General features: G+C 39.7%; 7 non-coding genes and 7 pseudogenes across 7 annotated transcripts; all 14 read left to right on the top strand.

The window, feature by feature from the left end:
• The first annotated feature begins 780 nt into the window (after positions 1–780).
• LOC146692031 (U2 spliceosomal RNA) lies at positions 781–877 on the top strand (annotated as a pseudogene).
• A 6,554-nt stretch (positions 878–7,431) lies between these two features.
• LOC146692030 (U2 spliceosomal RNA) lies at positions 7,432–7,639 on the top strand (annotated as a pseudogene).
• Positions 7,640–9,206: 1,567 nt separating this feature from the next.
• Positions 9,207–9,322, top strand: LOC146692029 (U2 spliceosomal RNA; annotated as a pseudogene).
• Positions 9,323–14,149: 4,827 nt separating this feature from the next.
• Positions 14,150–14,341, top strand: LOC146692028 (U2 spliceosomal RNA). The gene has a single exon (XR_014915396.1). It is a non-coding gene; the product is annotated as a U2 spliceosomal RNA (small nuclear RNA).
• A 643-nt stretch (positions 14,342–14,984) lies between these two features.
• LOC146692027 (U2 spliceosomal RNA) lies at positions 14,985–15,190 on the top strand (annotated as a pseudogene).
• Positions 15,191–16,037: 847 nt separating this feature from the next.
• trnal-uaa (transfer RNA leucine (anticodon UAA)) lies at positions 16,038–16,120 on the top strand. The gene has a single exon. It is a non-coding gene; the product is annotated as a tRNA-Leu (tRNA).
• Positions 16,121–16,756: 636 nt separating this feature from the next.
• LOC146692025 (U2 spliceosomal RNA) lies at positions 16,757–16,947 on the top strand. Its single transcript, XR_014915446.1, has one exon. It is a non-coding gene; the product is annotated as a U2 spliceosomal RNA (small nuclear RNA).
• Positions 16,948–17,590: 643 nt separating this feature from the next.
• On the top strand, positions 17,591–17,802 carry LOC146692024 (U2 spliceosomal RNA; annotated as a pseudogene).
• Positions 17,803–18,649: 847 nt separating this feature from the next.
• On the top strand, positions 18,650–18,732 carry trnal-uaa (transfer RNA leucine (anticodon UAA)). The gene has a single exon. It is a non-coding gene; the product is annotated as a tRNA-Leu (tRNA).
• Positions 18,733–19,368: 636 nt separating this feature from the next.
• Positions 19,369–19,559, top strand: LOC146692022 (U2 spliceosomal RNA). Its single transcript, XR_014915445.1, has one exon. It is a non-coding gene; the product is annotated as a U2 spliceosomal RNA (small nuclear RNA).
• Positions 19,560–20,202: 643 nt separating this feature from the next.
• On the top strand, positions 20,203–20,417 carry LOC146692021 (U2 spliceosomal RNA; annotated as a pseudogene).
• Positions 20,418–21,264: 847 nt separating this feature from the next.
• On the top strand, positions 21,265–21,347 carry trnal-uaa (transfer RNA leucine (anticodon UAA)). Its single transcript has one exon. It is a non-coding gene; the product is annotated as a tRNA-Leu (tRNA).
• Positions 21,348–21,983: 636 nt separating this feature from the next.
• LOC146692019 (U2 spliceosomal RNA) lies at positions 21,984–22,174 on the top strand. The gene has a single exon (XR_014915444.1). It is a non-coding gene; the product is annotated as a U2 spliceosomal RNA (small nuclear RNA).
• Positions 22,175–22,817: 643 nt separating this feature from the next.
• Positions 22,818–23,029, top strand: LOC146692018 (U2 spliceosomal RNA; annotated as a pseudogene).
• Positions 23,030–23,085: the final 56 nt, after the last annotated feature.

Raw genomic sequence — 23,085 nt, 5'->3', positions numbered from 1 at the left:
ACATTGCACCAAAAACTGCTGCTCGCTGGATATTTTCTCATTTGAGTCCTCCATCCCTGTAAACCCTATGGCCGAGTGGTTAAGGCGTTGGACTTAAGCTCCAATGAGCGCATTCTCTCGTGAGTTCAAACCCCACTCCTGGTATAATTTGGAGCCTCATGACTGGTAAACTGAAATGTATCTATGGGAGCAACAATGATCAATAGGAGTTTTTAGGAATTTGCTGTGAGCAATATCCCCCCACCCAGTCACCCCCAAAAAAGCTGGGATGAAAGACAAATGAGAGGTCTGTGCCAAGGTCGCCCCCTCTCAGTCTTACTGTACATGTTATATGTAGAACCGTTGGCTTGTGCAATTAGGGAAAGCCCAGACATAACAGGAATACAGTTACCGGGAGGAGAAACATTAAAAATGTAACAGTATGTAATTATCATATTATGAAAACAATTATAACGCCAAGAAAGTTATAAAAATGAATTGAAGACGCTCCGTCTCAACGACCGCTGATTGGACTGCAGGCGACCACGTGATTTTGAATCTCATTAACCGGCATGCGCTGACCGGCGTTTCAGAAACTAAAGTGTCGTCATATATGTGGCGCCGTTTAAAAACTGAAACATGCCGACCATAGTTATATTGTGATGTTTCGGAGGTAAAACGTCAGTAAAACATCGACCTGTCCTCTACCATTTGTTAGAAGGCGACTGTGTTCTTCATTGTAACCATGAGTTAGAGTTGCAGTAAGCAGAATGAGTCGTTTCCGTCGTGCGATATGTGGGTATCGCTTCTCGGCCTTTTGGCTAAGATCAAGTGTAGTATCTGTTCTTATCTAAGATGGGCTTGGGAAAACAATTTATAAGGTGGGTGAGGATCCTTTATAAAGAGATATATTCAAAAATCAAATTGAACGGGTTCCTCACGGAAAAAGTTCATCAAGCGAGGGAGTTGAGACAAGGGTGCCTGTTATCGGTGGTACTCTATGTATTATATGTTGAACCATTGGCTTGTGCGATTCGGGAGAATAAAAGAGTGAGGGGGATAATGATGCCGGGGGGGGAATGTTTGAAAATATCTCAATATGCGGATGATACTATACTATATTTAGCGGACGACGACAGTTTAAGAGAAGTTGTGGAAATATTAAAAATATATGAGGAAGTTACAGGATCAAAAATAAATAAAGAAAAGACAAAATATAAGTACTTGGGGACGTGGGAAGGTAGAAGGGAAAATATTTGTGATTATACTTTGTGTGAAGGTCCTATGGACATTCTAGGAATTTCTTTTGGGAATAAGGAGGGCGATGCTATTTGGAACTGGAAGGGGAAGATGGCAGAGGTGGAAAGGAAATTACGACTATGGAAAATGAGGAAGCTTACAATTACTGGGAAGGTGTTAGTGATAAAGAGTGAGGTGGTGCCGAAATTATTGTATCTAGGCTATGTGTTCCCGATGCCACAAGTATTTAGAACACAAATAATGAGGGGAATATTTAACTTTATATGGGGAGGTTACGAGTACGTAAAGAGAGTACAAATGTATCAGGAGGTTGCCGATGGGGGAAAAGGGGTACCGAACATTCCGTTAAAGTTAGATACGATTTTTTATGCAAATGTGTGTACGCTGTTAAAGAAGCCATATATTCATAAATGTCAGATATTGTTATGGTTCTGGTTAGCTATTCCATACCGGTTTTTAATTGGGTGGGAAAATCAGGGGCCGAAGGCAGAGACAAGACCAGAATACTTTCAGAGGATGGTTAAGTGGGGAAAGAGACATATAGAGTGCAGGGAGGTGGATACAATACAAAATCATAAACTTCTGTATAAAAAACTGGTGAGGAATGCTAACTACAACCAGGGGATAGTGAGTTCGGAAGTATGGGAATACGCACAGGATAAGAGTTATAAGAATGTTTTGAAAGATTTTAATTGGATGCACCTACATAGGAAATTACCTGTAAGGACTACGATGTATGCACATAATTTGGGGAAGTTAAAAGAATGTCCGAGGGATAATTGCATAGAGGAAGAAACGATTGAACACGTCCTATGGGGGTGCAAATATGCAAAAAAGGTATGGGCTGGAATGAAGAGGAGGTATAAGGGACTAGAGGCTTTGACATATGAGGAAATAACTTATCTTAGGCCTAAGGATAAAAAGAAGGAGGAAAATAAAATACGTTGTATGTTGTTATCAATTACAAAACTTAAGATATGGAGGGCAAGACAGGGGTATATAAGGGGGGGGGGGGTATGAATGGAAAGAGATGGGAACAATAAAGGATATAGAGAGGGAATTTGAGGGGATATATCGGCATGAATTACAAAGATGGGGAATAGACACGATTAAGGACAGGTGGAAGGATTATTATGAATGATGTAAAAGATGTTTTTGTGAAATATGAAAAGTATTCAATGGAATGTTGAGCAAATGGAAATGTAAGATGGTGTTGTAAGTAAAAATAAAAAAGAAAAAAAAAATCTGTTCTTATCAGTGATAAGGCGAGAAGCAATGCAGGATGGCGGCATCATCGGCCAACTTCCATGAGAGGAATGCATGGATGCAAGGTACAAGAAATACTTTGAGATTCGAGCTGATGGAGAAAGATGAGGAAATCCATGACAGAATTAACTTTGGACGGAGGATCCTATACGAGGCTTTAAAGATACAGCCTGAGGAAATCTACTGCCTTCAGCAGAGCACGGCAAGTAAACATTACGATGTAACCTTTTGCACGGGAGAATGCGCGGAGGAGGTGAGAAGGAAGTGTATTGGAGAAGAAAACGAAGAATTGAGAAAATACATGGTAACCCCTATGTACAGAAATGATTATAGGATCCTAACTGTTCATATGTACAACCCATGGGTTTCTGAAGAGACCATTAAGTATTTCTTGGGAAGGTACGTTACAGTACTACCAGGAGTGCGGAAAATAAAGGATGGCTTAGGCCTATGGACCGGAAAAAGACAATTTCGAGTCAAATTAAATGTGGATATGGCCACCGAAGACGGGTATTGCCACCCGCCCGCGGTGTTCTCTATTGGAGCGGATAGGGGCTTCCTAGTGTATGCCGGGCAGCCCCAAGCGTGCAGAAAATGTGGTAGCACCGGACACAATGCGGACAGATGCGAACAAATGAGGTGCAGGAGTTGCGGAAAGATAGGCCATATAACAAAAGACTGCAAGGAGCCTAGAAAATGTCACTTGTGTGATTCGGAGACGCACATGGCAAGAGACTGTACTAGGCCAAGGTCATATTCTGAAGCGGCAAAATCTGGAACTAAAGACGGATATCATAGAAAAACGGACACAGAAACTGATACTGAAAGGAGAGCACAGGAGGCGCCAACGGCTGCCGAAGATCAGACTAATGAGGAGAGAGATGGGAGCAAGGAAGGTGGAGCAGAGCAGAGAAAGGAGGAGGGAGGAAATCCACGCGAACTGGATGCCGAGAGAGAGAAACAAGGGGAGGACGGACAGGTGTGGGAAGTAGTAGCGAAGCCTCGGAGAAAATCAGCTAAGAGGCGAAGAAAGGTGAGCTCGGGCGCTTCTTCAGAAGAGACTAAAATGAAAAGTAGAGAGGACAGAGAGGAACGGACCGAGGAGGTGGAAAATGTGGAGGGACATGTTCTGAGAGGTACACAGACTGAATGTATGCACACGCCTTTAAGTGACTTAACTAGTGATGGGGATACGGGGGAAGAGGCCGAAAGTGAAGAAAAGTCGGAAGATTCCTTTATAAAAAACTTGTTGGCGCAAGTTAATATGGAGAGTTAAAAATGGGGATTTCGGAATAAAAGAAGATTTTTTAGGTTACTTAATGCAGTTATTTAATTTTTTCCTCCGGACTTTAATTATAAACGTATTCCCATGTTTTTGTTTGGTAATGATTTAGTTTTGTTGTTAAGATATGGGAAAATTCCGAATAATTACTTTAAATGTAAGGGGGCTTAAAAACGCCCGAAAGAGGAAAATGGTTTATGAATTTTTGTTACATTATAATTTTGATGTTTGCCTACTGCAAGAAGTACATCTAAAGGATGAGGGGGATATTGACCTTTTTACGGAGGAATGGAGAGGAGGTGAATCGGCTTGGAGTATAGGGGGGGTACACGGGACTGGGGTCGGAGTGTTATGTGGAAACAAAAGTATAAGGATAAAGGAAAGTTACACGTTAATACAGGGAAGGGTGATGGTTGTAGATGTGGAAAAAAGTGGAATGCAAAACCGGATAATAAACGTGTACGCACATGTGGACCCAAAGTTGAGAAGAGAACTACTCTTAAAAATGGATACCTGTTTTATGACAAAAAAAAAATATTCTGGTGGGAGGGGATTTCAACTGCACCTTGGAGAAGGAAAAATCCTCCCTCCCCTTCAAGACTTTCATAAAAAAATATGGTTTGATAGATGCAATGGCTACACTACAGGGGAAACAAGTGGGGCACACATGGAAGAATACAAGAGGGGTGGAAAGTAGATTAGATTATATATTGGTAGACAAAAAGTGCAAAATAAAGCAAGGAAAACTAATACCGGCACTGTTCACGGATCATCAAATGGTAGAGGTGGAAGTGGAGATAAAAGGAACAGATTATGGAAAAGGTTACTGGAAACTAAATAATGAAGTACTTATGGAAAAAGAATATAAGAAAAAATTTGCAGAGCTCTTCCCCTTATGGGCAGAGACGGAGAAGTTATACATGAATAAACTGGATTGGTGGGAGGATGTAAAAAATAAAATAAAGTTCACAGTGGATTATTGTACGGAAAGGTCAAGAGCTAGGAATGAGGAATTCCGCACGCTGCAAAAAGAAATAGAATATACTTACGCACTACAAACAAAAGAAAAAAATAAAAATAAGGACGAGAAAATAGAAATTTTAAGATCGAAACAGGAAGAATTACTTGAGAGGAAGGCAAGGGCTGAAACATATAAATTAAAACAGGAGGAGTATGAGGAGAACGAGAAATGTTCCGCTTTTTTCTTCAAAAAGATGAAAAGTAGGGAAAAAAGGGGAGTCATAACAAAATTGGAGAAGGATGGGAAAATGACGGAAGGGAGAGAAGATATGTTAAAGGTGGCGAAGGAATATTATGAGGAGCTGTTCAGCAAAGAAAATCTAGAGGGAGGGAAAGGGGATTTCTTCTTGAAGAAAATAAAGAAGAGACTAACGGGAGAAGAAAGGGAAAGGCTAGAGGGGGAAGTGACAATAGAGGAGGCATATAAAGTAATAAAAGGAATGAAGGCAAATAAAGTGCCGGGAATAGATGGTTTAACAAAGGAATTTTACGAAACCCTTTGGGGGGTGGTGGGGATACATTTGGTGGGAGTTTTTAAGGAAATCATGGAGGGAGAGGCGATGACAGAGAGTATGAAGATGGGTGTGGTTTCCGTATTATTTAAGAAAGGCAACCCACATCAACTTGATAACTATAGACCGTTAACCATGTTATGTGTGGATTATAAGATCTTGAGTAGGATATTTGCAAATAGACTTGCAGGAGTAATGTCGCACATAGTGGAGAAGGATCAAACGTGTGGGGTACGGGGGAGGCAAATTACCTGGAATGTGCAACTACACAGAGATATACTTACATATGTGAGGGATAGAAACTTGGCAGCAATATGTGTGAGCTTGGATCAGCAAAAGGCCTTTGATAGGGTAGATCACGAATTTTTGTGGAGGGTAATGGAGTATATGGGGCTGGGAGGGACCTTTATAAAATGGGTAAAGAATTTATATAAGGGCATAAACTCGAAAATAAAATTAAATGGATTTCTTACAGAAAAGGTGTATCAAACAAGGGGTTTGAGACAAGGATGTCCATTATCTGTTGTGCTTTATGTACTTTATGTTGAACCTTTGGCCTGTGCAATAAGGGAAAGCCAAAGAGTGAAAGGGATAATGATGCCACGGGGGGAATGTTTAAAAATATCACAATACGCGGACGACACGATATTATATTTGGCAGATGATGATAGTCTAAGGGATGTGATAGAAATTTTAAATGCTTATGAAAAAGCGACGGGATCTAGGATAAATAAAGAGAAGACAAAGTATAAATATTTGGGGATATGGGAGGGTAGAAGAGATAACATCTGTGATTTTACTTTGTGTGAAGGTCCAATGGATATTTTAGGAATCTCTTTTGGAAACAAGGAAGGCGATGAGCTTTGTAATTGGAGAGAAAAGATGAACGCGGTGGAAAAGAAGTTGGGCCTTTGGAAAGTAAGAAAATTATCAATCTCGGGGAAAGTTTTGGTTATAAAGAGTGAGGTAGTGCCGAAATTACTACATTTGGCCTACGTGTTCCCGATGCCACAGATATATAGAGCACAAATAATGAGGGGGATATTTAAATTCATATGGGGGGGTTACGAGTATGTAAAAAGACTACAAATGTATCAAGAAATAGAAGATGGTGGGAAGGGGGTACCAAATGTCCCGTTGAAGTTAGATACAATGTTTTATACAAATGTGTGTACATTATTGAAACAGACTTATGTGCATAAATGTCAAATATTGCTATGGTTTTGGTTGGCGATACCATACCGTTTTTTGATAGGGTGGGAAAATAAGGGACCTAAGGCGGAGTTTAGACCAAAATATTTTCAGAGGATGGTGGGATGGGGAAAGAAACATCCGGAATGCAAAGAGGTGGATACAGTATTAAACCATAAACTGCTATACAAGAAAATGGTACGGAAAGCCAATCAAAATCAGGTACCGGTGAGTCCAGAAGTGTGGAAACTCACACAGGATAAGAGTTTTAAAAATGTCATAAAGGATTTTAATTGGATGCATTTACATAAAAGGCTACCCGTGAGGGTTACTATGTACGCACATAATTTGGGAAAACAGAAAAAGTGTCCGAGGGACAATTGTGTAAAAGAAGAAACAATTGAACATGTACTATGGGGATGTGAATACGCAAAAAAGGTATGGGAAGGGGTAAAGGGGAAGTATAAAGGTTTGGGGACGGTGACTTATGAAGAGATCACTTTCTTTGGGACTAAAGGTACAGAAAAAGAGAGATATAAAATACGTTGCATGTTGTTATCAATTGTTAAACTTAAGTTGTGGAGGGCAAGACAGAGTTGTATAATGGGGGGATACAAAGAGGGGGAAATTGGGACGATCAAGGCTATAGAAAGGGAATTTGAAAAGATATATTGGCATGAACTACAAAAATGGGGAATAGACACAATTAAGGACAGATGGAAAGATTTCTCTCCTTTTTTTTGCTCTGAAGGTACCCAAAAGGTGGTGGTAGGTAAAGTGTAAGGAAAGGAGGAAGGGAAAAGGAGTAATGATAAGCTACACGTCAAATGAAAATGTCATATGAAAATGTTAATCAGTTTGTCATGAACGAATGTGGGGAAAAATGGAAATGTAAACTTGTCATTGTAAAGGAAATGGTAAAATGTTTTTGAATGATTGTGGAAAGAAAATAAAAAAAAGGAAAAAAAAAAAAAAATCTGTTCTTATCAGTTTAATATCTGATACGTCCCCTACCCGGGGACCATATATTAAATTGATTTTTGGAGCAGGGAGATGGAATAGGGGCTTGCTCCGTCCACTCCACGCATCGACCTGGTATTGCAGTATTTCTAGGAACGGTGCACCCCCTGAAGCTGTGAAAAACAAATGGCATTTGACTCAACAGTTTGTGCAAAGAAATTTCTTATACGCTAGATATATGCGTGCGTCTGCATATCTGGACATTGTCTTCGTGTAATCTTCCAAGGTTAGTCAGACTGAAATCTTGCGACTTAATATTTGTGAATGACTTACATTTAACTATTACCAGAATTACTAAATCCTGCCACTTGGACTGACACGTGGCTGGACACACACTTTCTATGGGAAATCAAAAAAATATCTCGTTTTGAACTGCAGTTACACTATTCTGGCTCCAATCCTGCAGTTACCTCTGTTGTCCACTAGAGACCAATAGAAGTCTTTAAAAACCGGAGGCTGCCATCTACAAGGACTCATGTTGATTATAGGTTTAACTCTTCTCTTTCTCTACATACTGCAGCTTTCTGTCCTCTGTGGTTGTAAATTACATCGTTTGAAAAAAAAAAAACCCACACAATTTTTTCTTGGCTTTTTAGCTAAAATCACCTGTATTGTCTGTTGTTTCCATTTGTGGATGGTTAATAGTGCAGAAGATTGTTTTTCTGTTTTCAGGATTACATGAAAACATTTTGGAACAGATCATTTTTGCATATAATAAATCTTAGGATAGTATTGGTTTTGATGATTTATAAAACAGCTGTGTGCCGTAGCCCTGGTAGTGTGGATCCTTAGTGTGTAAAGAGTAGATACCTCATGTAATATGTGTGAATGAAAATCCATGGACTTTATAAGAGTCCTCCATTTATGGCTATGATCCTAACAAACAAGATTAATACCTTTCTTTCTCCTACCAATCTTCCTGTTTCCTAAAGGAACACGCATGCACAATATATATGCACCAGGGTGGCCGAGTGGTTAAGGCGTTGGACTTAAGCTCCAATGAGCGCATCCTCTCGTAGTTTCAAACCCCACTCCTGGTATAATTTGGAGCCTCATGACTGGTAAACTGAAATGTATCTATGGGAGCAACAATGATCAATAGGAGTTTTTAGGAATTTGCTGTGAGCAATATCCCCCCACCCAGTCACCCCCAAAAAAGCTGGGATGAAAGACAAATGAGAGGTCTGTGCCAAGGTCGCCCCCTCTCAGTCTTACTGTACATGTTATATGTAGAACCGTTGGCTTGTGCAATTAGGGAAAGCCCAGACATAACAGGAATACAGTTACCGGGAGGAGAAACATTAAAAATGTAACAGTATGTAATTATCATATTATGAAAACAATTATAACGCCAAGAAAGTTATAAAAATGAATTGAAGACGCTCCGTCTCAACGACCGCTGATTGGACTGCAGGCGACCACGTGATTTTGAATCTCATTAACCGGCATGCGCTGACCGGCGTTTCAGAAACTAAAGTGTCGTCATATATGTGGCGCCGTTTAAAAACTGAAACATGCCGACCATAGTTATATTGTGATGTTTCGGAGGTAAAACGTCAGTAAAACATCGACCTGTCCTCTACCATTTGTTAGAAGGCGACTGTGTTCTTCATTGTAACCATGAGTTAGAGTTGCAGTAAGCAGAATGAGTCGTTTCTGTCGTGCGATATGTGGGTATCGCTTCTCGGCCTTTTGGCTAAGATCAAGTGTAGTATCTGTTCTTATCAGTTACAAGGCGAGAAGCAATGTAGGATGGCGGCGACGTCGGCCAATTTTTCGGAGAGGAATACATGGTCGTATGGAACGAGGAATACCTTGAGATTCGAACTAATGGATAAAGAAAAGGATTTCCATGACAGAATTAATTTCGGACGAAGGATTCTTTATGATGCATTGAAGGTACAACCAGAGGAAATCTACTGCCTCCAGCAAAGTACGGCAAGTAAGCACTATGACGTGACTTTTTGCACGGGAGAGTACGCGGAGGAGGTGAGAAAGAGATGTGGTACAGAAGAAAATGAAGAACTAAAAAAATATATGGTAACCCCGTTATACAGGAACGATTATAGGATTTTAACGGTGCACATGTATAATCCCTGGGTTACAGAAGAGACCATTAAGTACTTCCTGGGGCGGTACGTTACAGTGCTCCCAGGGGTACGAAAAATAAAGGACGGGCTAGGCCTATGGACTGGAAAAAGACAGTTTCGGGTAAAACTTAAAATGGATATGACAACGGAAGATGGATACTGCCACCCGCCTGCAGTGTTTTCCATCGGAGCAGACAGAGGTTTTTTGGTGTATGCAGGACAGCCACAAGCATGCAGAAAATGCGGCAGTACGGGACATAATGCAGACAATTGTGAGCAGGTGAGGTGTAGGAGCTGCGGGAAAAATGGCCATATCACAAGAGACTGCAAAGAGCCTAGAAGGTGTCACTTATGTGGCTCAGATACACATATGGCAAGAGATTGCACTAGGCCCAGATCATATTCGGAAGCAGCTAAAGCAGGGACCGAGGTAGAGCGGTATGAAGAAACGGATATAGGAACAAATATTGGGGAAAGCGCACAAGAGGCGCCACCAGCAGAAAGGAATCAGACTAATGAGGAAGAAGGGGGGGAGAGGATGGGGCCGAACAAGGAAAAGAAGAAGGCGATAAGATGGGGGAGAAAAATGGGGAGAAGCAGTGCGAAGAAGGACAAATATGGGAAGTGGCAGCTAAGCCACGAAGAAAGTCGGCCAAAAGGCGTAGGAGAGTGAGCTCGGGAGTCCCTCCAGGAGAGACTAATTTGAAAGAAGGTAAAGGAGAGCGGATGGAAGAGGGAGGGGAGATGGGAGCGTATGTGTTGAGAGGGACGCAGACTGAATGTATGCACACACCAATGAGTGATTTAACGAGTGATGGAGACGTTGAAGAAGAAGAAGTAGAAAGTGAAGAAAAATCGGAAGATTCATTTATAAAAAATTTGCTGGCGCAAGTCAACATGGACTAATAAGGGAGGGGAAAATGGACGACAGAGGTTTTTCTTTTTTTTTCTTTTTTTTCTTTTTCGGCTCTAATTTTGTAAAGTTTTCCTTTTTTTCCAGGGGATATGAAGATCAAAAAAGACCACTAGGAGATGGTATCTGTTTTTTACTTTTGTTTCTTTGTTATAAAATTATTAAGTGCCCTCTGCTTAGGTGTATAGATACCCCTTTTTTTTACTACAAAATGGTGAGGTTCCGAATAATTGCGTTAAATGTAAGGGGGTTAAAAAATGCCAGAAAAAGACAAATGGTATAATGAATTTCTGTTGTTTTATAATTTTGATGTATGTTTATTACAGGAGGTACATTTGAAGGACGAGAAGGATGTTGTTATTTTTTCGGAGCAGTGGAGGGGGGGTGAATCGGCATGGAGTATAGGAGGAGTATATGGGACAGGGGTGGGAGTGTTGTGTGGAAATAAAAGTATAAAAATAAAAGAAAGTTATACCGTGATACAGGGAAGAGTGATGGTGGTAGATGTAGAAAAAAAACGGGGTCCAAAGCCGGATAATAAATGTGTATGCACATGTGGATCCAAAACAAAGAAGAGAACTCTTATTGTCGATGGACACTTGTTTTATTACAAGGAAAAATATTATAGTGGGAGGGGATTTTAATGTATCTTTAGAAAAAGAAAAAATTTTCTCTCCCATTAAAGACATTTATAAGACAATACGGGTTAACGGATGTTATGGGCAGACTTCTGGGGAAAAAAGTAGGGTATACATGGAGAAATACAAGGGGGGTACAGAGTAGGTTGGACTATATTTTGATAGATAAAAAGTGTAAAATTAAAGGGGGAAAAACGATTCCGTTTCTACTCACGGATCACCAGGCGGTAGAGGTGGATTTGGAGATAGAAGGGATGGAATACGGGAAGGGATATTGGAAATTAAATAATGAGGTGTTAAAGGAAAAAGATTATAGGGATAAATTTTTAGAGATCTTCCCTTTATGGGTGAAAGTAAAAGAACTTTATGGAAAAAAAAGGGATTGGTGGGAGGATGTAAAATGCAAGATAAAAAAATTTACGATAGAATATTGTACAGATAGATCTAAACGTAGAAAAGAAGAATTTAATATGTTACAAAAAGAGATAGAACATATTTATGTTATACAAAAGGAGGGGAAGGAAAAAAATGTAGATTTGAAAATTGAAGACTTAAAGGTGAGGCAAGAAGAGTTATTAGAGAGGAAGGCAAGAGTAGAAACATATAAATTAAAACAGAAAGAGTATGAGGAAGATGAAAGGTGTTCCGCATACTTTTTTAAAAAGATGAAAAGTAGGGATAAAAGGGGGGTTATAGAGAAATTGGAAAAGGATGGGAAGGAGATTATAGGGAGGGAAAGCATGTTGGGGGTAGTAAAAGAATATTACGAGGATTTATTTAGAAAAGAAAAAGTAGGGACAGAAAAAAGAGATGTTCTTTTGGGGTCATTAAAGAGGAGATTAGTAGAGGAAGATAGGGAGTTTCTGGAAAGGGAAATAACGATGGAAGAGGCATATAAGGTGGTAAAGGGAATGAAGGTAAATAGGGTACCAGGAATAGATGGATTAACGAAAGAATTTTATGAGGTATTTTGGGGAGTGATAGGGTTACATTTGTTGGAGGTCTTTAAAGAAATATTAGAGGGGGAAGAGATGGCGGAGAGTATGAGGACGGGTGTGATTTCGTTATTATTTAAGAAAGGGAATCCTCATTTACTTGATAATTATAGACCGCTCACTATGTTATGTGTAGATTATAAGATTTTAAGTAAGATAATTGCAAATAGATTGGTAGGGGTAATGTCGGATATAGTGGGAAGTGATCAAACGTGTGGGGTGAAGGGGAGACAAATTTCATGGAATATACAATTACATAGAGACATACTTGCATATGTAAAGGATAGAAAAATGGCGGCAATCTGTGTAAGTTTAGACCAACAAAAGGCATTTGATAGGCTAGATTACGAAATTTTGTGGGAGGTAATGACTAAGATGGGCTTGGGAAAACAATTTATAAGGTGGGTGAGGATCCTTTATAAAGAGATATATTCAAAAATCAAATTGAACGGGTTCCTCACGGAAAAAGTTCATCAAGCGAGGGGGTTGAGACAAGGGTGCCCGTTATCGGTGGTACTCTATGTATTATATGTTGAACCATTGGCTTGTGCGATTCGGGAGAATAAAAGAGTGAGGGGGATAATGATGCCGGGGGGGGAATGTTTGAAAATATCTCAATATGCGGATGATACTATACTATATTTAGCGGACGACGACAGTTTAAGAGAAGTTGTGGAAATATTAAAAATATATGAAGAAGTTACAGGATCAAAAATAAATAAGGAAAAGACAAAATATAAGTACTTGGGGACGTGGGAAGGTAGAAGGGAAAATATTTGTGATTATACTTTGTGTGAAGGTCCTATGGACATTCTAGGAATTTCTTTTGGGAATAATGAGGGCGATGCTATTTGGAACTGGAAGGGGAAGATGGCAGAGGTGGAAAGGAAATTACGACTATGGAAAATGAGGAAGCTTACAATTACTGGGAAGGTGTTAGTGATAAAGAGTGAGGTGGTGCCGAAATTATTGTACCTAGGCTATGTGTTCCCGATGCCACAAGTATTTAGAGCACAAATAATGAGGGGAATATTTAACTTTATATGGGGAGGTTACGAGTACGTAAAGAGAGTACAAATGTATCAGGAGGTTGCCGATGGGGGAAAAGGGGTACCGAACATTCCGTTAAAGTTAGATACGATTTTTTATGCAAATGTGTGTACGCTGTTAAAGAAGCCATATATTCATAAATGTCAGATATTGTTATGGTTCTGGTTAGCTATTCCATACCGGTTTTTAATTGGGTGGGAAAATCAGGGGCCGAAGGCAGAGACAAGACCAGAATACTTTCAGAGGATGGTTAAGTGGGGAAAGAGACATATAGAGTGCAGGGAAGTGGATACAATACAAAATCATAAACTTCTGTATAAAAAACTGGTGAGGAATGCTAACTACAACCAGGGGATAGTGAGTTCGGAAGTTTGGGAATACGCACAGGATAAGAGTTATAAGAATGTTTTGAAAGATTTTAATTGGATGCACCTACATAGGAAATTACCTGTAAGGACTACGATGTACGCACATAATTTGGGGAAGTTAAAAGAATGTCCGAGGGATAATTGCATAGAGGAAGAAACGATTGAACACGTCCTATGGGGGTGCAAATATGCAAAAAAGGTATGGGCTGGAATGAAGAGGAGGTATAAGGGACTAGAGGCTTTGACATATGAGGAAATAACTTATCTTAGGCCAAAGGATGAAAAGAAGGAGGAAAATAAAATACGTTGTATGTTGTTATCAATTACAAAACTTAAGATATGGAGGGCAAGACAGGGGTATATAAGGGGGGGGTATGAATGGAAAGAGATGGGAACAATAAAGGATATAGAGAGGGAATTTGAGGGGATATATCGGCATGAATTACAAAGATGGGGAATAGACACGATTAAGGACAGGTGGAAGGATTATTATGAATGATGTAAAAGATGTTTTTGTGAAATATGAAAAGTATTCAATGGAATGTTGAGCAAATGGAAATGTAAGATGGTGTTGTAAGTAAAAATAAAAAAGGAAAAAAAAAAATCTGTTCTTATCAGTTTAATATCTGATACGTCCCCTACCCGGGGACCATATATTAAATTGATTTTTGGAGCAGGGAGATGGAATAGGGGCTTGCTCCGTCCACTCCACGCATCGACCTGGTATTGCAGTATTTCTAGGAACGGTGCACCCCCTGAAGCTGTGAAAAACAAATGGCATTTGACTCAACAGTTTGTGCAAAGAAATTTCTTATACGCTAGATATATGCGTGCGTCTGCATATCTGGACATTGTCTTCGTGTAATCTTCCAAGGTTAGTCAGACTGAAATCTTGCGACTTAATATTTGTGAATGACTTACATTTAACTATTACCAGAATTACTAAATCCTGCCACTTGGACTGACACGTGGCTGGACACACATTTTCTATGGGAAATCAAAAAAATATGTCGTTTTCAACTGCAGTTACACTATTCTGGCTCCAATCCTGCAGTTACCTCTGTTGTCCACTAGAGACCAATAGAAGTCTTTAAAAACCGGAGGCTTCCATCTACAAGGACTCATGTTGATTATAGGTTTAACTCTTCTCTTTCTCTACATACTGCAGCTTTCTGTCCTCTGTGGCTGTAAATTACATCGTTTGAAAAAAAAAACACCACACAATTTTTTCTTGGCTTTTTAGCTAAAATCACCTGTATTGTCTGTTGTTTCCATTTGTGGATGGTTAATAGTGCAGAAGATTGTTTTTCTGTTTTCAGGATTACATGAAAACATTTTGGAACAGATCATTTTTGTATATAATAAATCTTAGGATAGTATTGGTTTTGATGATTTATAAAACAGCTGTGTGCCGTAGCCCTGCAGAGGAAAAAAAAAAAAGAAAAAAAAAAAATCTGTTCTTATCAGTTTAATATCTGATACGTCCCCTACCCGGGGACCATATATTAAATTGATTTTTGGAGCAGGGAGATGGAATAGGGGCTTGCTCCGTCCACTCCACGCATCGACCTGGTATTGCAGTATTTCTAGGAACGGTGCACCCCCTGAAGCTGTGAAAAACAAATGGCATTTGACTCAACAGTTTGTGCAAAGAAATTTCTTATACGCTAGATATATGCGTGCGTCTGCATATCTGGACATTGTCTTCGTGTAATCTTCCAAGGTTAGTCAGACTGAAATCTTGCGACTTAATATTTGTGAATGACTTACATTTAACTATTACCAGAATTACTAAATCCTGCCACTTGGACTGACACGTGGCTGGACACACACTTTCTATGGGAAATCAAAAAAATATGTCGTTTTGAACTGCAGTTACACTATTCTGGCTCCAATCCTGCAGTTACCTCTGTTGTCCACTAGAGACCAATAGAAGTCTTTAAAAACCGGAGGCTGCCATCTACAAGGACTCATGTTGATTATAGGTTTAACTCTTCTCTTTCTCTACATACTGCAGCTTTCTGTCCTCTGTGGCTGTAAATTACATCGTTTGAAAAAAAAAACACCACACAATTTTTTCTTGGCTTTTTAGCTAAAATCACCTGTATTGTCTGTTGTTTCCATTTGTGGATGGTTAATAGTGCAGAAGATTGTTTTTCTGTTTTCAGGATTACATGAAAACATTTTGGAACAGATCATTTTTGTATATAATAAATCTTAGGATAGTATTGGTTTTGATGATTTATAAAACAGCTGTGTGCCGTAGCCCTGGTAGTGTGGATCCTTAGTGTGTAAAGAGTAGATACCTCATGTAATATGTGTGAATGAAAATCCATGGACTTTATAAGAGTCCTCCATTTATGGCTATGATCCTAACAAACAAGATTAATACCTTTCTTTCTCCTACCAATCTTCCTGTTTCCTAAAGGAACACGCATGCACAATATATATGCACCAGGGTGGCCGAGTGGTTAAGGCGTTGGCCTTAAGCTCCAATGAGCGCATGCTCTCGTGGGTTCAAACCCCACTCCTGGTATAATTTGGAGCCTCATGACTGGTAAACTGAAATGTATCTATGGGAGCAACAATGATCAATAGGAGTTTTTAGGAATTTGCTGTGAGCAATATCCCCCCACCCAGTCACCCCCCAAAAAGCTGGGATGAAAGACAAATGAGAGGTCTGTGCCAAGGTCGCCCCCTCTCAGTCTTACTGTACATGTTATATGTAGAACCGTTGGCTTGTGCAATTAGGGAAAGCCCAGACATAACAGGAATACAGTTACCGGGAGGAGAAACATTAAAAATGTAACAGTATGTAATTATCATATTATGAAAACAATTATAACGCCAAGAAAGTTATAAAAATGAATTGAAGACGCTCCGTCTCAACGACCGCTGATTGGACTGCAGGCGACCACGTGATTTTGAATCTCATTAACCGGCATGCGCTGACCGGCGTTTCAGAAACTAAAGTGTCGTCATATATGTGGCGCCGTTTAAAAACTGAAACATGCCGACCATAGTTATATTGTGATGTTTCGGAGGTAAAACGTCAGTAAAACATCGACCTGTCCTCTACCATTTGTTAGAAGGCGACTGTGTTCTTCATTGTAACCATGAGTTAGAGTTGCAGTAAGCAGAATGAGTCGTTTCTGTCGTGCGATATGTGGGTATCGCTTCTCGGCCTTTTGGCTAAGATCAAGTGTAGTATCTGTTCTTATCAGTTTAATATCTGATACGTCCCCTACCCGGGGACCATATATTAAATTGATTTTTGGAGCAGGGAGATGGAATAGGGGCTTGCTCCGTCCACTCCACGCATCGACCTGGTATTGCAGTATTTCTAGGAACGGTGCACCCCCTGAAGCTGTGAAAAACAAATGGCATTTGACTCAACAGTTTGTGCAAAGAAATTTCTTATACGCTAGATATATGCGTGCGTCTGCATATCTGGACATTGTCTTCGTGTAATCTTCCAAGGTTAGTCAGACTGAAATCTTGCGACTTAATATTTGTGAATGACTTACATTTAACTATTACCAGAATTACTAAATCCTGCCACTTGGACTGACACGTGGCTGGACACACACTTTCTATGGGAAATCAAAAAAATATCTCGTTTTGAACTGCAGTTACACTATTCTGGCTCCAATCCTGCAGTTACCTCTGTTGTCCACTAGAGACCAATAGAAGTCTTTAAAAACCGGAGGCTTCCATCTACAAGGACTCATGTTGATTATAGGTTTAACTCTTCTCTTTCTCTACATACTGCAGCTTTCTGTCCTCTGTGGCTGTAAATTACATCGTTTGAAAAAAAAAACACCACACAATTTTTTCTTGGCTTTTTAGCTAAAATCACCTGTATTGTCTGTTGTTTCCATTTGTGGATGGTTAATAGTGCAGAAGATTGTTTTTCTGTTTTCAGGATTACATGAAAACATTTTGGAACAGATCATTTTTGTATATAATAAATCTTAGGATAGTATTGGTTTTGATGATTTATAAAACAGCTGTGTGCCGTAGCCCTGCAGAGGAAAAAAAAAAAAGAAAAAAAGAAAAAAAAAATCTGTTCTTATCAGTTTAATATCTGATACGTCCCCTACCCGGGGACCATATATTAAATTGATTTTTGGAGCAGGGAGATGGAATAGGGGCTTGCTCCGTCCACTCCACGCATCGACCTGGTATTGCAGTATTTCTAGGAACGGTGCACCCCCTGAAGCTGTGAAAAACAAATGGCATTTGACTCAACAGTTTGTGCAAAGAAATTTCTTATACGCTAGATATATGCGTGCGTCTGCATATCTGGACATTGTCTTCGTGTAATCTTCCAAGGTTAGTCAGACTGAAATCTTGCGACTTAATATTTGTGAATGACTTACATTTAACTATTACCAGAATTACTAAATCCTGCCACTTGGACTGACACGTGGCTGGACACACACTTTCTATGGGAAATCAAAAAAATATGTCGTTTTGAACTGCAGTTACACTATTCTGGCTCCAATCCTGCAGTTACCTCTGTTGTCCACTAGAGACCAATAGAAGTCTTTAAAAACCGGAGGCTGCCATCTACAAGGACTCATGTTGATTATAGGTTTAACTCTTCTCTTTCTCTACATACTGCAGCTTTCTGTCCTCTGTGGCTGTAAATTACATCGTTTGAAAAAAAAAACACCACACAATTTTTTCTTGGCTTTTTAGCTAAAATCACCTGTATTGTCTGTTGTTTCCATTTGTGGATGGTTAATAGTGCAGAAGATTGTTTTTCTGTTTTCAGGATTACATGAAAACATTTTGGAACAGATCATTTTTGTATATAATAAATCTTAGGATAGTATTGGTTTTGATGATTTATAAAACAGCTGTGTGCCGTAGCCCTGGTAGTGTGGATCCTTAGTGTGTAAAGAGTAGATACCTCATGTAATATGTGTGAATGAAAATCCATGGACTTTATAAGAGTCCTCCATTTATGGCTATGATCCTAACAAACAAGATTAATACCTTTCTTTCTCCTACCAATCTTCCTGTTTCCTAAAGGAACACGCATGCACAATATATATGCACCAGGGTGGCCGAGTGGTTAAGGCGTTGGACTTAAGCTCCAATGAGCGCATGCTCTCGTGGGTTCAAACCCCACTCCTGGTATAATTTGGAGCCTCATGACTGGTAAACTGAAATGTATCTATGGGAGCAACAATGATCAATAGGAGTTTTTAGGAATTTTCTGTGAGCAATATCCCCCCACCCAGTCACCCCCAAAAAAGCTGGGATGAAAGACAAATGAGAGGTCTGTGCCAAGGTCGCCCCCTCTCAGTCTTACTGTACATGTTATATGTAGAACCGTTGGCTTGTGCAATTAGGGAAAGCCCAGACATAACAGGAATACAGTTACCGGGAGGAGAAACATTAAAAATGTAACAGTATGTAATTATCATATTATGAAAACAATTATAACGCCAAGAAAGTTATAAAAATGAATTGAAGACGCTCCGTCTCAACGACCGCTGATTGGACTGCAGGCGACCACGTGATTTTGAATCTCATTAACCGGCATGCGCTGACCGGCGTTTCAGAAACTAAAGTGTCGTCATATATGTGGCGCCGTTTAAAAACTGAAACATGCCGACCATAGTTATATTGTGATGTTTCGGAGGTAAAACGTCAGTAAAACATCGACCTGTCCTCTACCATTTGTTAGAAGGCGACTGTGTTCTTCATTGTAACCATGAGTTAGAGTTGCAGTAAGCAGAATGAGTCGTTTCTGTCGTGCGATATGTGGGTATCGCTTCTCGGCCTTTTGGCTAAGATCAAGTGTAGTATCTGTTCTTATCAGTTTAATATCTGATACGTCCCCTACCCGGGGACCATATATTAAATTGATTTTTGGAGCAGGGAGATGGAATAGGGGCTTGCTCCGTCCACTCCACGCATCGACCTGGTATTGCAGTATTTCTAGGAACGGTGCACCCCCTGAAGCTGTGAAAAACAAATGGCATTTGACTCAACAGTTTGTGCAAAGAAATTTCTTATACGCTAGATATATGCGTGCGTCTGCATATCTGGACATTGTCTTCGTGTAATCTTCCAAGGTTAGTCAGACTGAAATCTTGCGACTTAATATTTGTGAATGACTTACATTTAACTATTACCAGAATTACTAAATCCTGCCACTTGGACTGACACGTGGCTGGACACACATTTTCTATGGGAAATCAAAAAAATATCTCGTTTTGAACTGCAGTTACACTATTCTGGCTCCAATCCTGCAGTTACCTCTGTTGTCCACTAGAGACCAATAGAAGTCTTTAAAAACCGGAGGCTTCCATCTACAAGGACTCATGTTGATTATAGGTTTAACTCTTCTCTTTCTCTACATACTGCAGCTTTCTGTCCTCTGTGGCTGTAAATTACATCGTTTGAAAAAAAAAACACCACACAATTTTTTCTTGGCTTTTTAGCTAAAATCACCTGTATTGTCTGTTGTTTCCATTTGTGGATGGTTAATAGTGCAGAAGATTGTTTTTCTGTTTTCAGGATTACATGAAAACATTTTGGAACAGATCATTTTTGTATATAATAAATCTTAGGATAGTATTGGTTTTGATGATTTATAAAACAGCTGTGTGCCGTAGCCCTGCAGAGGAAAAAAAAAAAAGAAAAAAAGAAAAAAAAAAAAATCTGTTCTTATCAGTTTAATATCTGATACGTCCCCTACCCGGGGACCATATATTAAATTGATTTTTGGAGCAGGGAGATGGAATAGGGGCTTGCTCCGTCCACTCCACGCATCGACCTGGTATTGCAGTATTTCTAGGAACGGTGCACCCCCTGAAGCTGTGAAAAACAAATGGCATTTGACTCAACAGTTTGTGCAAAGAAATTTCTTATACGCTAGATATATGCGTGCGTCTGCATATCTGGACATTGTCTTCGTGTAATCTTCCAAGGTTAGTCAGACTGAAATCTTGCGACTTAATATTTGTGAATGACTTACATTTAACTATTACCAGAATTACTAAATCCTGCCACTTGGACTGACACGTGGCTGGACACACACTTTCTATGGGAAATCAAAAAAATATGTCGTTTTGAACTGCAGTTACACTATTCTGGCTCCAATCCTGCAGTTACCTCTGTTGTCCACTAGAGACCAATAGAAGTCTTTAAAAACCGGAGGCTGCCATCTACAAGGACTCATGTTGATTATAGGTTTAACTCTTCTCTTTCTCTACATACTGCAGCTTTCTGTCCTCTGTGGCTGTAAATTACATCGTTTGAAAAAAAAAACACCACACAATTTTTTCTTGGCTTTTTAGCTAAAATCACCTGTATTGTCTGTTGTTTCCATTTGTGGATGGTTAATAGTGCAGAAGATTGTTTTTCTGTTTTCAGGATTACATGAAAACATTTTGGAACAGATCATTTTTGTATATAATAAATCTTAGGATAGTATTGGTTTTGATGATTTATAAAACAGCTGTGTGCCGTAGCCCTGGTAGTGTGGATCCTTAGTGTGTAAAGAGTAGATACCTCATGTAATATGTGTGAATGAAAATCCATGGACTTTATAAGAGTCCTCCATTTATGGCTATGATCCTAACAAACAAGATTAATACCTTTCTTTCTCCTACCAATCTTCCTGTTTCCTAAAGGAACACGCATGCACAATATATATGCACCAGGGTGGCCGAGTGGTTAAGGCGTTGGCCTTAAGCTCCAATGAGCGCATGCTCTCGTGGGTTCAAACCCCACTCCTGGTATAATTTGGAGCCTCATGACTGGTAAACTGAAATGTATCTATGTGAGCAACAATGATCAATAGGAGTTTTTAGGAATTTGCTGTGAGCAATATCCCCCCACCCAGTCACCCCCCAAAAAGCTGGGATGAAAGACAAATGAGAGGTCTGTGCCAAGGTCGCCCCCTCTCAGTCTTACTGTACATGTTATATGTAGAACCGTTGGCTTGTGCAATTAGGGAAAGCCCAGACATAACAGGAATACAGTTACCGGGAGGAGAAACATTAAAAATGTAACAGTATGTAATTATCATATTATGAAAACAATTATAACGCCAAGAAAGTTATAAAAATGAATTGAAGACGCTCCGTCTCAACGACCGCTGATTGGACTGCAGGCGACCACGTGATTTTGAATCTCATTAACCGGCATGCGCTGACCGGCGTTTCAGAAACTAAAGTGTCGTCATATATGTGGCGCCGTTTAAAAACTGAAACATGCCGACCATAGTTATATTGTGATGTTTCGGAGGTAAAACGTCAGTAAAACATCGACCTGTCCTCTACCATTTGTTAGAAGGCGACTGTGTTCTTCATTGTAACCATGAGTTAGAGTTGCAGTAAGCAGAATGAGTCGTTTCTGTCGTGCGATATGTGGGTATCGCTTCTCGGCCTTTTGGCTAAGATCAAGTGTAGTATCTGTTCTTATCAGTTTAATATCTGATACGTCCCCTACCCGGGGACCATATATTAAATTGATTTTTGGAGCAGGGAGATGGAATAGGGGCTTGCTCCGTCCACTCCACGCATCGACCTGGTATTGCAGTATTTCTAGGAACGGTGCACCCCCTGAAGCTGTGAAAAACAAATGGCATTTGACTCAACAGTTTGTGCAAAGAAATTTCTTATACGCTAGATATATGCGTGCGTCTGCATATCTGGACATTGTCTTCGTGTAATCTTCCAAGGTTAGTCAGACTGAAATCTTGCGACTTAATATTTGTGAATGACTTACATTTAACTATTACCACAATTACTAAATCCTGCCACTTGGACTGACACGTGGCTGGACACACACTTTCTATGGGAAATCAAAAAAATATCTCGTTTTGAACTGCAGTTACACTATTCTGGCTCCAATCCTGCAGTTACCTCTGTTGTCCACTAGAGACCAATAGAAGTCTTTAAAAACCGGAGGCTTCCATCTACAAGGACTCATGTTGATTATAGGTTTAACTCTTCTCTTTCTCTACATACTGCAGCTTTCTGTCCTCTGTGGCTGTAAATTACATCGTTTGAAAAAAAAAACACCACACAATTTTTTCTTGGCTTTTTAGCTAAAATCACCTGTATTGTCTGTTGTTTCCATTTGTGGATGGTTAATAGTGCAGAAGATTGTTTTTCTGTTTTCAGGATTACATGAAAACATTTTGGAACAGATCATTTTTGTATATAATAAATCTTAGGATAGTATTGGTTTTGATGATTTATAAAACAGCTGTGTGCCGTAGCCCTGCAGAGGAAAAAAAAAAAAGAAAAAAAGAAAAAAAAAATCTGTTCTTATCAGTTTAATATCTGATACGTCCCCTACCCGGGGACCATATATTAAATTGATTTTTGGAGCAGGGAGATGGAATAGGGGCTTGCTCCGTCCACTCCACGCATCGACCTGGTATTGCAGTATTTCTAGGAACGGTGCACCCCCTGAAGCTGTGAAAAACAAATGGCATTTGACTCAACAGTTTGTGCAAAGAAATTTCTT

Source organism: Copadichromis virginalis, linkage group LG15, assembly GCF_057382275.1.
Source record: "Copadichromis virginalis isolate Kocher_CV1m ecotype Utaka linkage group LG15, C_Virginalis_male_GT1.1, whole genome shotgun sequence".
Taxonomy (NCBI): Eukaryota; Metazoa; Chordata; class Actinopteri; order Cichliformes; family Cichlidae; genus Copadichromis; species Copadichromis virginalis.
The sequence above is the reverse complement of the archived record's forward strand: the minus strand, read 5'-3'. Positions and strand labels throughout refer to the sequence as shown.